Source organism: Arachis ipaensis, chromosome B3 (genome assembly GCF_059453495.1).
Source record: "Arachis ipaensis isolate K30076 ecotype BB chromosome B3, ASM5945349v1, whole genome shotgun sequence".
NCBI classification, from domain to species: Eukaryota; Viridiplantae; Streptophyta; class Magnoliopsida; order Fabales; family Fabaceae; genus Arachis; species Arachis ipaensis.
Window position 1 is genome coordinate 48,555,124 of NC_142438.1, and position 19,315 is coordinate 48,574,438.

General features: G+C 39.9%; 1 pseudogene; it reads left to right on the top strand.

Moving 5' to 3' along the window:
• LOC148570552 (uncharacterized) overlaps nt 1-19,315 on the top strand; it is a 128,846-nt pseudogene that overhangs the window by 37,958 nt on the left and 71,573 nt on the right.

Consider the following 19,315-nt stretch of genomic DNA (forward strand, 5'->3'; position numbering starts at 1 on the left):
AGATAGACTTCACTAGACCTCCTATCTATGATGAGAGTGATGGGGAGGAGATAGAAGAAATCGGTGAAGAAGAATGTGAACTTGAGGAAGCTTGGCATGAGAAGAAACTTGAAGAACCTTGCCAAGTGGTGGAACCCTCTAGAAGAGGATGGACGGGAGTAGAGCATGCTTTATTAAGACCCTTGAGAACTCCTCCACCTAGTTCATCATCCAATCCTCCGCTTAAGTGGGTAAAACTTCTAACTCTCAGCTTTATTATCCCACTTGAGTATGGTTTGCTTGAGACGGATGGCCAACTTAGGGAGCTTTGTGGAATTAAGCGAAAGAGGAGGATGTTTAGTGGTTAGCGTTGTAAATCTAGATTCATTATGGTTGAAAGCTCAAAATTGAAGAACATGAATTGGTGTAATACTCAATTAAATGGGTTAAGGAGAGTAGTCTGGTGTTTCCATGAGAATTCTTCTTTCTCGTTGCCTGGACAAAGCCAATAACTAAGCATTACATTGTTGTCCTAAGGAGACGACCCGGAGTCCAAATACTTTGGTTAATTTTCATTGGGATTTGTACATGTGACAACACTAAATTTTTGACGTGAGAATTGTTTGTTGGTTTGGAGCTATGCTTACAACGAAGTCTTTATTTCTATAAGAGAAATTCTAAACCATCAAGCGAAACCCTCATCCCGTCACCGAGCTTAGCCACATTTGATCCTGAGATCGAAAAAACTATTTCACGTATTAGGTGAGTTCAGCATTGGTTAGCCTCTGAGGGTGGTGAAGGGGTTTCTACCAATTCACCAGTCTTATCTGAGGTTGAGTCTGAACCGTCATTTGAGGAAGAAACTAGCTCCTCTTCTACTGATTCTATTGATGCTCCTTTTGTTGATTTAAGTGCAGATACTATGGTGGAGCCAAGAAGAATTACTCTCCAAGAAGCAGGAGCTCCGGACTTTACACTGCAACCATATCAAGTACGTCATCCGAATTTAGTTGTGGATTTTGAACTGAAGACCGCTTTGATCAATCTTCTGCCTAAGTTTGATGGCTTACCTACTCAAGAGCCTATCAAGCACCTCAGAGACTTTCAGACAGCCTGCTCAACTACTAGGCATCATGGTGCAGATGAGGTTACTATTTGGTTATATGCCTTCCCATTTTCTCTTGAGGGAAAGGCAAGAGAGTGGTTCTACACTCAACTGGAAGCAGTTGTTACTAATTGGGATCTGCTCAGAAGGGAATTCCTGGACAAGTTCTTTCGAGCAGAGGTTACAGATAGACTGAGGAAGGAAATCTCCTGCATTATCCAAGGCGAATTAGAGATTCTATACGAGTATTGGGAATGCTTTAGGAATCTTCTTGACTCATGTCCCCATCACAAGATTGACCAGTTGGTGTTGATTATCTATTTCTGCCAAGGCATGAAGCCTCAAGACAAGACTATCTTAGATGCTGCAAGTAATGGCTCTCTGACGAAGTACAAGATGGCGACAGAAGTGTGGAAACTGATCACCGATCTAGCTGAGTCTACCCGAAATGCAAGGCATAGGAACAATCATCCCAAGGCTATTGTGGAAGTTTTCTCTAGTAGTGAGACTGCTGCTCTCACCAAGACTCTGGGAGAGATGACCAATATACTGAAGCAGCTCCAGCTTAATCAACCATAACCTCAGCCTCCTCCACAACAACATTGTGAATAGTTGGTCCCTCAGAGAGTGTGTGGAATATGCGCTTGCTATTCTAACTACACTGATGAGTGTCCGCAACTCCAACAAGAAGACAACACCTTAGTGGCTACCAATAACTATGACAACCGTCCGAATCAAGGGTACTATCAACAAGGCGGTGATTATAACCAAGGTGGTAACTACAATCAAGGTTGGCAAGACAATTCCAACCAAGGATAGAGAGACAACTCCAACCAAGGATGGAGAGATAATTCCAACCAAGGATGGAGGGACAACTACAACCAAGGAGGCAGAGATAATGGTGGAAATCAAATGTGGAACAACAACTCTCAATAGAACCTTTACCCAACCCCAATGGTGGAATCAATGCCATCACTTTAAGGTCCAGAACTACATTGCAAGAGAGGAGTCCAGAGGAGCCAAGCTCAAAAGAAGACATTCAAGTTGAAGACACTGTTGAGGTAGAGGATGCTGAAGAAGAGGATGAGGTACAAGATGCGGTTGAAGAAGAAGTTACTCAACCAAGGAATGAAGTATCAAAGGAAGATGAAGTTGTGAGAGAAGCTATTCCCATTCCTTTTCCACACCTTGCTAGGAGGACTAAGAAGCAAGTGGAGCTAGACCCCAAGATGGTGGAGATCTTCAAAAAAGTCGAGGTAACTATTTCCCTTTTTGATGCTATTCGCCAAGTTCCTAAGTATGCTAAGTTTCTAAAAGATTTGTGCATGAATAAAATACATGATTTAGAAACTATTCCTTTAGGTAGCTTTATTTCTGCTTTAATGGGTGCTATACCGGAGAAATATGGTGATCCCGGTCCCTGCATGGTTACTTGTACTATAGAGGGTGTACAATTCTTTGATTGAATGTGTGATTTAGGTGCATGTGTTAGTATTATGCCATTATCTGTATATGATGTTTTGAGACTCACTCCCTTAAAAAGGTCGGTAGCACGTTTTGTTTTGGCAGATAAAAGCATAATTTCAGTGGTTGGCATTGCAAAAGACGTCCTGGTGAGCATTAAGGGGCTGGCATTTCCTATTGACTTCTATATTCTGGAGATGCCCCCTAATGACTCAGGAAGACCTTTATCCATCCTGCTTGGAAGCCCATTTTTGAAGACTTCACCGTTTAAATTGGATGCCTTCTCAAGAACCTATTCATTTGAGATAGATGGCAGAGCAGTGAGCTTCAACCTGGATGAAACTATGAAGCACCCACCGGAAGATCACTCCATCTTCTAGTGTGACATTATTAATGAGAATGTGGCTGAAGTTCATCAAGAGGCAGTAGAAGAGATACACATGGAGCAAGGTGCAAGTGTGGGGAAGCCCTCTGAGCATAGTGAAGACACATTGCCACCTCCAATGGTTCCTGATGGTCAAGTGCCAAGCCATGAGCTGAAAATGGAGTTAAAGCCCCTTCTACCTCACCTCAAGTATGCTTATCTTGAGGACAATTAGAAGCTTCCAGTTATAATTGCAAAGGAACTTACTTCCCAACAAGAGGAGCAGTTGCTTAGTGTACTTAGAAGACACAAGAAGGCTATTGGGTGGAGTTTGGCAGATATAGTAGGTATAAACCCTCAAGTCTGTGAACACTGCATATTTCTAGAGGAGGGAGTAAGGCCTATCCGTCAACCTCAAAGGTGGCTAAACCCCACCATTTTGGAAGTTGTGAAGAAGGAAGTGACCTGACTGCTCGAAGCCAACATCATCTATCCAATCTCGAATAGTGAATGGGTTAGCCCAGTACAGGTGGTTCCGAAGAAGTCAGGTGTCACAACAGTGAAGAATGAGCATGGAGAACTCATGGCTACAAGAGTGCAGAATTTCTGGAGGATGTGCATTGACTATAGGCGCTTGAACCAGGCCACTCGCAAGGAACACTACCCGCTACCTTTTATCGATCAAATGCTTGATCGCCTGTTAGGTAAATCACACTACTATTTTCTAGATGGTTACACTGGTTATTTTCAAATTCATATAGCTCTAGAAGATCAGGAGAAAACAACTTTTACATGTCCCTTTGGAACATATGCATATAAGAGAATGCCTTTTGGCTTATGTAATGCACCGGCTGCGTTTTAAAGGTGCATGATGAGTATCTTCTCAGATCTTCTTGAACATTGTATGGAAGTTTTCATGGATGACTTTAGTATTTATGGTGATTTTTTTGACCTTTGTTTGGATAGTTTAGCTAGAGTATTAGAAAGGTGTGTTAGCTCAAACCTTGTACTGAATTTTGAAAAATGTCATTTTATGGTAAAGCAAGGTATTGTTCTAGGACATGTTGTTTCTAATACATGTATATCTGTTGATCCTGCAAAGGTAGATGTTATTTCTGGTTTACCTTACCCCTTTTCTGTGAGGGAAGTCTGTTCGTTTTTTGGTCATGCAGGTTTCTACCGGCGATTTAACAAGGACTTCAGTAAGGTGGCACTACCTTTGTCCCGACTGCTGTAGAAGGACGTTGAGTTCGAGTTGAGTGAAGACTGCATGGAAGTATTTGACAAGCTGAAGATTGCCTTGACCCAAGCTCCTATTGTGAGAGGGCCTGACTGGAGTAGGTCATTCAAAATTATGTATGACGCATCCAACTATACGGTAGGAGCGGCGCTGGCTCAGCGTGAAGGTAAGGACCCATATATTATTGCTTATGCTTCTAAGACCTTAGATGGTGCCCAGTCTAATTATACTACCACTGAGAAAGAGCTTTTAGCTATTGTTTTTGTCTTGGTTAAATTCTGAGCCTATTTACCTAGAACTAAGGTGGTAGTATAATCGGACCATGCAACTTTAAAATTTTTATTAGCTTAGAAAGAGTCCAAACCAAGGTTAATTCGTTGGATATTCTTGCTGCATGAATTTGATATAGAGATCAAAGATAGGAGTGGTTCCCAAAATTTAGTGGCGGACCACTTGAGTCGCCTAGAGCATATTAAAAGTGACTCCACTCCTATCAATGATACTTTTCCACTTGATAGCTTGCAAGCAATATCTGAGGTGGTTCCTTGGTATGCACCTATAGCTAATTATTTGGTTAGTCATACCTTTCCTCCCAATTTTTCTAAGCATAAAAAGGACAAGCTTAAAAGCGAGTCCAAATATTACATATAGGATGACCCATATTTGTGGAGATGTGGTGCTGACCAAATAATTAGAAGATGTGTGCCACAATCAGAATTTCAGTCAATTTTAGAGGCTTGCCACTCTTCTGAAAGTGGTGTACACTTTGATCCTTAAAGAACTACTAGAAAAATTTTAGACTTCGTATTCTGGTGGCCCACACTTTTTAAGGATGCTATTACTTTCTGTGAATTTTGCCCCCAATGCCAAAGGTTTGGTAATATATCCAAGAGGGATCAGATGCCCCCACAACTTATGTTGTTCTGTAAAATTTTTTATGTTTGAGGTATTGACTTCATGGTCCAGTTCCAAACTCTAATGGTTTCTTATACATATTGTTAGTTGTTGATTATGTTTCTAAATGGGTGGAAGCAATTTCTACCCGTAGTGATGATGCTAACGTTATTGTTTCTTTTGTTCGAAATAATATTATATGTCGCTTTGGATCACCATGAGTAATCGTGAGTGATCAAGGCACTCATTTTTGTAACAGGAGAATGACAGGTCTGTTGAAGAAACATGGCATTAGTCACAAGGTAGCAACAACTTATCACCCCCAAACCAATGGGAAAGCCGAGGTGTCTAGCAGAGAGATAAAGTGCATACTAGAGAAGATTGTGAAGCCTTACAGGAGAGACTGGAGTACCAGACTTGCAGATGCGCTTTGGGCTTATCGAACAGCATACAAGACACCCATCGAAATGAGTCCATTCCACCTAGTCTATGGAAAGGCTTGTCACCTTCCGATGGAGGTGGAACATAAAGCATTCTGGGCGATGAGGGAATGCAACTTAGGATTGGGGGGAGCCGGTATTGAGAGAAAGCTGTAGCTACAGGAATTGGAGTGCCTTCGACTGGAAGCGTACGAGAACTCAAGGCTCTACAAAGAGAGGGTGAAGGCGGTGCATGACAAGAATATCAAGAGGAGAGAGTTTAGAGTTGAGGATCTAGTCCTCCTCTATAACTCAAGGTTGAGACTCATGCAGGGCAAGCTAAGATCAAGGTGGGAAGGACCGTATAGGGTGGAAAAGGTTGAACCATATGGAGTCTTCCACTTGCATCACCCTTCAAGCCCCACTTTCTTCAAGGTCAATGGCCACCGCTTGAAGCTATATCATGGTGAGAAGGTGAAAAATAACAAGGAGCTGGAAATCTTCCTCTTAGCGGATCCAGCAACTGAAGAAGACTGAGCTTCTGGACCATCTAACTTAATGACGTTAAAGAAAAGTGCTAGGTAGGAAGCAACCCACCATGGTATGATCTTCCTTTTTATCAGTTCTATTTAATTTTTATCAGTGTTAAATTCTTCATAATTACTTCTATTAGTCATTATTTTAATATAAAAAAAGTAGCAAAGGACGTGCAAGCGTCTATGACGCGCACATGTCGTGTGTAAGTGCGTACTTATGAGAAATTGAACAGAGAGTTGTGCGAGAATTGCGTGGGAAGGGTGCTTGGCGCACAAGTCACCCCACGCATACACCGCGTACGCGTCCCCTACATGTTTTTCAATCCACGCGTAAGCGTCAGCTCCGCGTACATGTGGATATGGAAATCGGCGTAAAAGGGTGAATCGAACAGAGAGTTGTGTAGGTGCAAAGCTGGAGTTGTGCGTCTGGCATAACCATGGTCACGCGTACGCGTGACCGATGCTTATGCATCCCCTGAACTTTTGCCCACACGCGTACGCGTCGATACCGCTGCGTCACTTAATTCAGCGCGCCGCTAGATTTCAATTCTCTCACCCCTCTCTTCTTTCCCTAATCCTAATTCTTCTTCTTTCTTCTTCATTCTTTCCTTCTTCTTACTTCTTACTTCTTTCTTCTTCCCTTCCTCCACCACCACCGGCGGACCACCATCGGAGACCTCTAACTCTGGCGGCTACAATTTCCTTTTTCTTTTCTTCTTCCATTCTCACTCCTCTTCTCTCATTCTTAAGGTTTCTTTCACGCGTACGCGTCGATACCGCTGCGTCACTTAATTCAGCGCGCCGCTAGATTTCAATTCTCTCACCCCTCTCTTCTTTCCCTAATCCTAATTCTTCTTCTTTCTTCTTCATTCTTTCCTTCTTCTTACTTCTTACTTCTTTCTTCTTCCCTTCCTCCACCACCACCGGCGGACCACCATCGGAGACCTCTAACTCTGGCGGCTACAATTTCCTTTTTCTTTTCTTCTTCCATTCTCACTCCTCTTCTCTCATTCTTAAGGTTTCTTTTCTTCCTCTCTTCTATTCTTTCATTCTTCTTTTATTTATTGCATTTGGTTATTTTGTTTATTTTTAATTTCTATTAGTTTAGTTATTTATAATTTCCTTTTCATGCCTTTATATTGCATTTTATGTTGGTGTTGAAGCTTTATTTGGGTGTTTAATTTGCTATATTTTAGGTTGTGGATATTGTGAGGAGTAATTTAACAAATGACATTTTATTTTGGGTCTCATATGCACTTGGATTAATTATCTTAATTTTTATTTTTAAATTGCACACCAAGTGTTTGTGAAAAGGCTCTCATGGCATTTTGAATTCTTTTCTATTTTATTCTTACACTTTAATGCCTCTTTTTCACAACCCTTGCAATCCATGTGTATTGAGTTTATTATTCATAATTGTCATCATAAAAGTGTTCATTATTTTATTACATGTTATTTTTGATGTTGATGCTTGAGTTATACTTCTCATGCTTCTAACCTCTTGCATCTAGTTATTATGATATGCCTTCATGATTTCCATTGATGTCTTCCATGCATATTGTAGCTACCATGTATTTAAGACATTCTCTTTTCCTTTGGCATTTATTATTACTTAGTCTTTCTTTCTTTCAGTTGTTAGCTATCTATATTTGACATTAATTCTCTTTCTTCCTTGGCTACTAAGCGAGGAAAAGAGAAGGCTTCTGAAAAGCTACCGGCAAGGAAAGGCACTAAGAGAGCACCGGCTAAGGCACAACCATCTACAAGCGTCAGGCCACCTACCAAGTGGGTGAAGAGGATCATCAAGGTTGATGAAGCGGAAAAGGCATTTCCTGCACGAGACTCCGCACGGTTCACTAATCGTTACTGTGAGTAGATGTTCACCATCATGGTAGAGAGAAATTACAATAATGAGCATCTACTCATTCTTCCAACATATTTTGTTGATTTTGTGTAGCCCCGCATTGAAAGGAGACAGTGGGGATTCTTAAGGAGGCAGCCACGGGAGGCCAATCTATCTTGGGTAGTTGAATTCTACTCCAACTTCCACTCGCCTATCCTGCAGTCTGTCTATGTTCGCCAAAAGTAAGTCCATGTCTCCGAAGATATCATACAGAGAGTACTGGATCTTCCACCTAGTCCAGAGGGGTTGGATGCCTATCAGGAGGCCTAACTTAAGTGCCAGACATATCAGTTTGACTGGGACAGCATCCTTGGAGTCATAGCACAACTTGAAAGCACTTGGATCTATGGACAACACCGGGCAAAGCCCAAGAGCATCTCAGCCCAATCGCTTACCTTGGAGGCTCGCGTGTGGGCACATATTATGTCCTACTACATCTTTTCGAGCACCCACAAGTCCACCTTTACTGCTGACATGGCTGTTCTCATCTGGTGCATTCTTACAGAGCAACCTCTCAACTTACCCCGACTCATCTGGCAGGCCATGGGGCACGTGCAGATCACGGGCAACCTACCCTTTCCCGCATTGGTTTCAGATTTAGTCTCTGCGGTGGGAGTCTCCTATCAAGCTGGGGATACGAAGGCTAGGACCCCTAGGGACGATTAGTATGTCCCGAATGGGAAGTATATTAGACCCCCAGTACCTTCTGTGAGCCGGTATCCAGGCCCATCTTCAAACACTCCTTCATCTTTTGCTCCACCATCATCTACACCACAGGCACCATCCATCAATCAGATGTTCCTCCAGATCCTTCAGAGGTTGGACTGGCAAGACCGGCGGATCAAGCAAATAGAGCACCGCAACAAGTGCCGATACACTTATCTGAAGGAGCTCATTGTCAGTACTCACCCACCTCTGGAAGAGAAAGATACCCGGGACTCGACTTCACATGCCAGCACGGAGAGCCAGGACGAGTCGGACAGTGGAAGCGATGCTCCCAGCCCTACTTTGCTCATCATTGATGGCACAGAGGACCGTGCCAAAACTTATGTGTGGGGAGGTCAGTACCTGACTTCAGAAGGTAACATCTCTCTCTCCCTCTCAACACCAATATTTTATTTTTTTTCTTTTATTAGATAGGATAGATTGCATGATAGTAGTTGCTTGCATGTATGTACTGCTTGGTTGAAGTAATGAGTTTCTTTTTAAGACCCTATTTTATACCATTTCACTAATTCAAATTAAAAATTTCTTGTAAAACTTGTTTGAAGATTATAATTTGGAACATGGCTTAGAGCTAAGAACACACAACCTGTGAGATTTTGAGCTTAATTATATGGTTATATTATTTAACCATGATTTTTATTCTTGTGTGTTTTCTTCTCTATCATTGCAATCTCTGGTTTGTTTCATTCTATATGTCCATTATTTAGTGTATATTCATGCATATATGTGATTGAGGCCATCATTTGATATTAGCTCACTTATCCCAAATAGCCTACCATTTCATCTGTCTTTGTTTGCAACTTTGAGCCTTTTTAACCCCCAATTGTTCCTTATATTACCATATTACTAGCCTTAAGTGGAAAAATAATTAATTGTCCTATTTGAATCTTTGATTAGCTTAAGACAGTGAGTGTGTGTCAACTAAGTGTGGGGAAATGTGAGAACTTTGGTTGATGAGAATGTGTATTATTTTTATTGACAAATATTGAGAATTTGGGTGCTACTCATGTGAAATTAGAGAAACCATATGCGTGATATATTATGCTTTCAATTATATAAAAACAAAAAAAGTAATAAAAAAATAATAAAAAAAGAGAAGAAGAAATAAATGATTAGGGGATAAAATTACCCCAATATTAGGTTCAATAAAAAGATCAATGCATATGTGTTGGAATTAGACTTGATACATGAGTGTGTGAAAATATGCAAAAGTGAGATTTTGGGTGACTAAGCAAGATTCTAGAATTATATAGAGTGTGTCTATGTGTTAGGTGAGAACTTAGGTTAGTCAAAGATTCAAATTGTAGCTCACTTGGCCATACATATATCCTCACCCTTACTTTAGCCCCATTACAACCTTGAAAAGCCCTCATGATGTTTGCATTTGTACACTAAATATTTGTTGATTGGTTAGATGAAGAACAAAGTTTTAGAAATCATGACTAGAGGAGATGTGAGTGGATTAACCCAAGACACTTGAGCGATTAGAGTGCATAAACACTTCCAGTGAGGGTTCAATGCTTGATTCTGTGTTCTCTGCTTTCATAATCTCTCTTCTCACAAGTTTACTTATACCTTATTGTGTGATTTAAATTAGTGGAATATGATTTATGTTTGTCTTAGAGAACTTGTTTACTTTTAACCAAGTGAGTAGAATCATCTTAGCATATAGTTGCATTTATATACATAGGTTGCATTGCATGAGTCTTACTTTTCCCCCTTCATTCTTTTGGTCTCCTTGAGCTTAGCATGAAGAAATGCTAATGTTTAAGTGTGGGGAGGTTGATAAACCACTATTTTATGGTTTATCTTGTGCTACTTTGAGTGGTTTTTATCAGTTCTTCGCACACTTATTCATACAAACTGCATGGTTTTACAAATCCTTCCTAATTTTGTTCCATGATTGAAAACTTGCTTCCTAAGCCTTTAAATTGTCTATTTTTAATTTCTCTTTATACCATTCGATGCCGTGATCTGTGTGTCAAGTTTTTGCAGGCTGTATAGGGCAGGAAAGGCTTAGAGGATGGAAAAGAAGAATGCAAAAGTGGAAGGAACACAAAAAACTAAGAAGCTGAGCAGCGAAGATCGACGCGCATGCATGGCTGACGCGTGCGCGTGCATTGGCGCATCATACAGCGATGCGTATGCGTGACTGACGCGTACACGTGACACGCGCAGAAGACCAGCGACGTGTATGCATGACTGACGCGTACGCGTGACGTGCTGTAACTACAGAAGATGCTGAGGGCGATTTTGGGCTGATTTTGGACCCAATTTTTGGCCCAGAAACACAGACTAGAGGCATGGGGCAAGCTAGACTCAAGACACTTTTGACACATTCACTTTTACTTTAGTTTTTAGTTTTAGTTTTGAATCTTAGAGAGAAAACACTACTTCTTCTAGGGTTCTTCGCATTCTTATATCTTAGTTTTATGCTTTTGGATTGGATATTGAGAGAGTTACTACCTTCGATTGAAGTCTCCATCATTATAGTTTACTTTTCTATTACTCTACTCTTTTGTTTTTCATTTAATTGCTCATGGTCATATATGGATATTGTTGGTTTTGGGATTTATTAACGTAATGAACAATTTTTACATTTAATTCCATTACTTCTTTGATTTCTTTCAATTAATTATTAGCTCCAAAAATTTTCTTTTATTAATTTATTTTAATTACCATGTCTCTTATTTATTCTTATTCCATGTTGTTGAAAAATGGCATTTATGTTATGATTTAAAGCTCTCAATTTGGCTTGGGGATTGATTAATTGGAACCCCTTGAGTTGGAAAACTTAAGTATTAATCTGTAATTGAAAATTGCTGGCTAACTCACTATTCACTAACTCTAATCCTTCCCTAGGAAGGAATTAGGACTTGTGAATCAGAGTTAGTGGTACCCACTTGACCTTCCTTCGCAACTGCAAGAGGATAACTGAGTGGAAGCAACAACCTTTTACTATTATGCTTGGAAAAGTTAACAAGAATAGAAACTCCAATTAATCTTCTCTCATCCAAGGCCTTTTATTTTAAATACATAACATCTCTTGCTATTGTTCACTGCTTTAATTTTTAGTTATTTATTTTTCCGTCCTCAACCTTAAAAATTTCTTAGAAAATTTCTGATCAATAATTTACATCTCTGTGTCAACTCTTTAGGAAACAACCTGGGAATTATACTCCCAGTTTCTTATTCTTAAATTGTGACAATTTTCTAAATTGACAGTGGAAATTTCGTCGGTTGAGACTGTACTCACAACACAGTTTTTGCCAAAATTTCTTAACCGACATTTTTCCATCCGTCAGTGCCTTCCAAGTTAAACTTAGGAGACAAGGTGCTGCATGAGTGACACTTTAAGGCAAATAACGACGGAGGGGTTAAAAAGGAAGATGAAGACGAGGGTTGTCGACATCGGAACCACAACGGACGATCACTCGGTGGAACAATCGGCTGTTGAAAGGTACGCTAAATGCTGTTGTTTCATTCTTTGTAACGCTAAGAACATGTTTTCGGGATTGCTATGTGATTACGTTAGCGGTGTGCTTGTAGGGATGGCATGGAGGAAGGGAGCAAGGTTAGTGAAAGGATAGACGCACGGATTCTGAATCTTCTCAATCGCGTCGAAGAGGTAACGTAGCTGTCCAACATTAGTTTCATCTTTCATGGTTGTTACACATCGTAATTTCACATGCTTGTCTGGACCAACAACAGCGGCTAGGTCAGGAGAACAAGGTTATTGGAACAGTTATCAAAACACACACAGAGCAGATCAAGAAGCTGACAGAGGTAGTCGTCGGGCATGGTAAGGTGCTGGAGTTGTTGCTTTGAGCCTAAGGAACGGCCTCACATGTGGCAGTTGAGGGTGGTAACTACAATGTAGTGAAGGTCAGTTAGTGCTCATTTACTGTTTAGAAGAGTGAACTACCAGCCGCAACGAAGTCCAGACGGAGATCTAAGAAGAAGGACACAAAAGGAGAATATACTTTATCTACAAGGGCCAAGTGTAAAAAACATGGTGCAGCGGCTGTGAAGATGCACAAGTCTAGCATCCCTCCGTTGAAGGTAAGGTCATTGTAGTCTCTACTTAGGATCCCTATCTTTACTCTATTTTCAGTAGCTGTGTGTTGACTTGTTTTTTTCCGTTAATAGCGAAAGCTTGACTTTGACGATGACGAGGATGATGGCTGCAGAATCGAGATCATGCAACAAGGTCATGGAATGCCATTCACTTACGGGACAAACATGGCCATGTACATGGAAAGTGCCGACATGCCTTTGGTTAGTTTGAAAATGCCCGGATTGTTATGTTGTTGTTTATGCATTTCAGGTTTCACATTCTAATTAAAGTCGACGATGCTTTTAGTGCCTTGACTTGTTGTTCCGGCCTCCACTTGGAATGGAGTTCATCGGGTCAGAACTTGCCGTTGCAGCGTATATATTTGGTAATGGATTATCCAAAAAGTAAGCCTCATACATTATGACTCATTCCTTGTAATGGCAGTTTCAAAACTGAACACGCATGTTGTATAAGTTGTTATTTTTTTGTCACTGAGGCAAGTGTCGAGCGGTAATTGGTGATGCAGGGAGATCCTTATTCCAGATGAACATTGTTGTGGCAGCAGGGGAGTACTTCACTCATTGTTACCTGGTGAAGAAGTAGTGGATGATGTGAGGCTTGTTGTATATGTTTGTACTTTGGTAACTTTATTTAGCATTTGGATTTGACATATTTTCTGTTTTAATTTTACATGTAAGGTTCTGAACCTCGTTGCTTCAATGATGACGAGTAGCGATCTCAATGAAATCGGCAAGCAGTGGTGGCTTCCAACCACGTTTGCGGCAAGCCAATGAATACCCAACCCATCTTTCACACATTAAGTATATGTGGCTGGTTTCCATTTAATTTCTATTTTGGCATCCCATGACAACAATTTGCCTTGAACCCCACTAATCACTGCGCAGAGACGTTGGCATTCATCAAGAGCAAATACATGAAGAAGACTAACGAGCTTGTCAAAGTTAGCATCTTGTAGCTACCATAATTTGGTTGTCACGTTATAAACTTAGGCCTCTGTGCCCAACTGATTTAATTTGGTGGTTGTTGTCGTGACAGATCTACGTGCCTCTGAACAAGGACATGCATTGGTACCTGGTGGTCATCGATCTATTGAATGAGGAACTGGTATATCTAGACTCAGCGAAGGCTGAGTCAGTTACCGAGCGAAAGGTCTGGCTTGACCAAATCAGATATGTGGTGAGTAGTATACATGTTAAGTAAATTTTTTCCCTTTCATGTGTACCTCATTTGGTCTGTTTCATGCGTGTGAAGAAAACTCCATGACATCTCATCTTATGTGGTAGGCCTTCTTCTTGGAGAACATGTTTCGTGACGGGAATTTGTTTGAGGATAAGGAAACCGCAGCCCGACCCGCTCCTCGCATGTCTGACTATTATTTTGCTAAACCAGAAACTGGGCAACAGGATCCTTATTCTTGAGTCATGTTACCCTTTAAGTCGAATTAAGATGGGTTCATGTGCCACATCACATAACTATGTATTAGTTACTTTATACTTTTATCAACCTTTGTAATTGCACCTATTTTGATTGTAGCAAGGACTGTGGCATTTGGGTAGCACAGTGGATAATGCAAGGACATATATGGGACGACTATAACTTGCAGGTGCTATTCATTTTCTCAAATTTTTTGTTAGCGTGATTTTGACGATATTGTATACACTTGTTGAATGTGTTGGTTAAACCTACGGGTCAAAGAGTATGACGAGCAGAAAATTTCCGATTAAGAATTTATAATGAAAACAGAGTTGCAAGTACAGTTCTTAACCGACGAAAATTCCACTTATCAATTTAAAAAGAGTTGTCACAGCTTAAGAATAAAATACTGGGAGTAGGATTCCCAGGTCGTCTCCCAACGAGTTGACAAAAGAGTGCAATTTATTAGTCGGGAATTTTCTGAGAAATTTTTAGAGTTGGTGAATAAAGAAATAAATGACTATTAATTAAAGCAATAAAAATTAACGAGAGATTTTTATATAATTAAAATAAAAGCCTTGACTAGGAGAAGATTAACCAGAATTTCTATCCTTGTTGAATTTTTCCAAGTATAATAGTAAGAGGTTGTTGTTCTACTTAGCTATCCCTTACCTGATAAAGGAAAGTCAAGTAACTAACCAACTCTGATTCCCAAGTCCTAATCCCTTCCTAGGGAAGGATTAGAGTTAGAGACTAGAGAGTCAGCCAACAACTTCCAATTACAAATTAACACTTGAGTATTTCAACTCAAGGATCTCCTATTAATCAACTCCAAAGTCAAGTTGGGAGTCTACTCCATTGACATGAATGCCGTTTTCATAAACATGTAAAGGGGGTAGATGGAAGACATGGTAATTCAAATAAAGTAATAAAAGAAAATTAATTAAAGGTAAAAATAACTCTTTGCACTAATAAATTCCAAAATCGGAGATATCCATATGTAACTTTGAACAAACTGAATGGAAAGTAAAAGAGTAAGGAAATAAGGAAGCAAACTGTAATGATAAAGACTTCAAACGGAGGTAGTAACTCTTCTCAATATCCAATCCAAAATCATAAAACTAGAAATCTATGAATGTGAAGAACCCTAGAGGAAGTAGTGTTTTCTCTCTAAGATTCAAAACTAAAACTAAAACTGTGTAAAGGTGAATGTGTCTTGAGTCTCTGCTTGTCCCCTGGCTCTAGTCTGTGTTTCTGCGCTGAAAACTGGGTCCAAAACCAGCCCAAAATCGCCCCCAGCGTCTTCTGCAATTTTTGCACATGGCGCACGTCATGCATACGCGTCGATGGCCTTCTGCGCATGTCACACGTGCACGTCAATCACGCGTGCGTGTCGATATGCGACTTTTCTGGTCACGCGTACGCATCAGTCATGCGTACGCGTTGCTGTGAAAAGCTCCAAGTCACGCGCACGCGTGAGCCGTGTGTGCGCGTCGATCCTCACTGGTCAGCTCCTTAGTTTCTTGTGTTCCTTCCATTTTTGCAAACTTTCTCTCCATCGTCTAAGCCATTCCTGCCCTATATAGCCTGAAAACACTTAACACACAGATCACGGCATCGAATGGTATAAAAGGAAATGAAAAATATACAATTTAAAGGCTTAGGAAGCAAGTTTTCAATCATAGAACAAAATTGGGAGGGATTTGTAAAACCATGCAATTTGTATGAATAAGTGTGCAAAGAACTGATAAAAACCACTCAATTTAGCACAAGATAAACCATAAAATAGTGGTTTATCAATCTCCCCACACTTAAACATTAACATGTCCTCATGCTAAGCTCAAGGAGACCAAAAGAATGAATGGGGAAAAGTAAGACTCATGCAATGCAACCTATGTATATGAATGCAACTATATGTTAAGATGTTTTTACCTACTTGGTTAAAAGTAAACAACACTACAAGAAAAAAGGCCTATGGCCACGCCTTTTTTTTGCTACGCTTTAAAAGCGTAGCCAAAAGTGGTATATGGCCATGCTTTTATGAGGGTGGCGACAGAATAGAGATTTGGCCACATTTTTTTGCTATGCTTGAAAAGCGTGGCAAAAAGTGTCAATGGCCACGCTTTTATGAGGGTGGCCATTGATGCGAGATTTGGTCACATTTTTATTTGCCACGTTTAAAAAGCGTAGCCGTAGAGAGAAACTGATACGCTTTCAGAGCGTAGCAATAGGGTTTTATTATTGCGGCGTTCGAAAAGCGTAGCCGTTTCCTACAAGCCTTTTGGCACGCTTCAAAAGCGTGGCCAAAAGGTTCCCAAAAAAAAAGACGCTGGAATTAATTAAAAATGTTCCTTCTTCGTTTAAAGACTTAGAGAAAATAAGAAAAAGCCTCTCTTCTTCATGCCCTACCCTAACTCCTCCTTCAGAAGCCCCAACGTGACGACCACACTCCATTGTGCCCTAACTCCTTGTCCTTCATTGCGCCTTGCCCTCACCGCCACGATGACACTCCTCGTCCTTCATTGCCGCCACTCCCTTCCGTCGCTGCAATTTGCCTCACGAAGAACCCCAATCGAAGAACCCCTAACCACGACGAAGAACCCCAATCGAAGAACCCCTAACCGAGACGAAGAACCCCTAACAGCACTCAGCAAAGAACCTCGTCAGTTTTCGACGCTCACAATGTCTCCGTCGAAGAACCCCTAACCCTCATGCTCACTGAGTCTCACCCTTCGTCGTCAGTCTTCGCTTTTTCTTGCCACTCTCACCATCAAGCTCACTGAGTCTCACCTCTCTCATGGCTGGTCTCGTCGTCGACCTCTCTCTATCTCTCCGGTATATCGCTTTCCTTGTGGGTGTTTCAGACTCAAGTTCATCGCGCTCTGCCACCGTTGCTGCTCTGTCGCGCTCTATCGCAAGCTCTGCTTCGGCCATCAATGCTTCCTTCGCTGTGAGTTGGTCCCTGGGCAGGTGGTGGTAGGAATTTCAAGGTCCTTATGTAAGTGTCTTTTGCGTATTTATGCTTACAATTTATTAGTAAGAAAATAATTTGAATCTCTTACATGAAATTCTGATTAGGAGGTGCTATATTGTTACTATGAGTTTCTCATTACTTATCCCGTTTTCATAGCCATTAATAAAAATCTGAAAGATAGCCTTAGTGAGAGTTGTCTTCTGCATTTAGTGTTGTCTTCCATTTGGGTGCTGATTGTACTTTTCTGTGTTGGTGGCATTGAGCTATTGTCTTCATATACGAGTGTTTCATTTATATCATAATTAGTAATACAACTCTAAATCTTTGAAGTTTGGCTAATTATAATCCATAGAGCATGCTACAAATCATTTTTATAAAACTTAGAAGAAAATTGAAAAGTTGCATGCCTATTGAAAGTTGAAACCAAATTAATACTATTGTTTTAACTCTTTCCTAACAGTCAATAGCAGAAATAGGCATTTGGTTTAAATATGCATGTAATGTTACAAAGAATTTGATCCTTGTTACTTATATAGCTTAAATATGTATTGTTTTTACCTTCTTGACCAAACAGATTTTCATCTCTCTTAATGACTTTTAGTTTATAACTGTAAAATTGATGAGCAAACCAGAGAGTTTTAAGAAACTAAGATAGCGATGAAAGAAGGAAATACTTGCTATTTAATTCTTTGTTGATTGTCATTATCAATCTTATATTTGGTTTAATATTTATTCAATGGCATAGAACTAATGTTATTTTTTGTGCCTTAAAATACTAGTGAAGTGACTATCATAGTACTAAATATGCTTCAGGGATTTGGCCAATTTTAAGGGCTAGGTTCTTGTCTCGGTCTATGTTTCACTTATTTTTTATTTCATGACTTCATAATAAAAATAATAATAATAATAATATATATTTATGAATTTTGCACTTCTCACTCATCTTCTTATGTAGTTAATGTCTTTGTTTCCCTGTTTCTGTGTTTCCACTCACTCACTTCACTTTCACACACACTCTCCTCTCGGCTGCTTTTGTCACCGCTCTTTAACTTTGCTCCAAGAAACCGTTGCAACACTAAGCTTGCTCTTCATCATACAGTCACTCAAACCCTATCTTGTGACCCTTTTCAGTTTTAATCCTCAATCTCTACATAAATGTCAGTAATATTTCCTATTCTTTTATTTCTCCTTTTTCAAGTGAAATTCCTGATGCATTCATAGCATTGCTTCTTTATTTTATTTTGTTTTCAGTATCTCAGGTGTGTTAATTCACCAAAGTTTGTAACTTTCTTTGTGATTCTCTGAGCTATTATGTTTTCTGAGTGGCATTTTCTGCTGTTTGCTTTAATTTTAGAACTGAGGTTTGTCAATTATTCCATGACACTGAGTTGAAGTAATTAACTGGCCCTTTAAATTACTATTATTATTATTTTGAAAAAAATATTCTTTTTTTTTTGGGTGAGCTTGATTTATGTTGTTTGTGGTGTTTGGCTTGGAAGTTTTCTTGGTGTTTAAGGTTTTATAATGGGTTGGTGTGTGAGTGGACATGTTGCAGTTCATCCTGGTCTTTTATCTTTAATGTGAAGCATTTTAGTTATTTTCTATAAAGTTTGGTAAGCTGTGTGAAACTAGCTTCTCTTGTTGTCTTTGCTGTTTTGGTTGATTGAAACTATTGTAGAATTTTTCCGCCTTTATTTTATAGGGTTATTGTCCCGGTCTATGGCCAATAAGTTAATAACCCTATTGTAGAATTTTTCCGCCTTTAATTCGACTGAGCATATTGTTTGTTGTATCCAGATTAAAGATGGTTCCTGCCTTTCTAATATGCAATGTGTGATGGATTCGGGAGCAGAAGGTTATGATCAGGTATGCTTCTTTCCTGAAACTCTGTTCGGTGATCACTCTTGCCTATCATGAAAGCCGGTGTATTTTAAGTTCATCAGTGCAAATTGTAGCTTTTTATGTGTCTGTTTTCAAGATCTGGAGCTTATTATTAGGTTGAATCTGGTTTGATTACGACTGGTGCGTCTCTTTGGGTGCAAGGAGTTATGGTGGAGAGCCAAGGATCCAAGCAGAAAGTGGAATTGAAAGTCAACAAAATAATATTGGTTAGTCTTCCCTCATTCTCAATCAAATTGGTCATTAATTCATTATTTTGCTCTCATAGAATTTTAGCATCTTGCCTATATTAGTCAGCCAAAATGTTGTATAGACATCTCC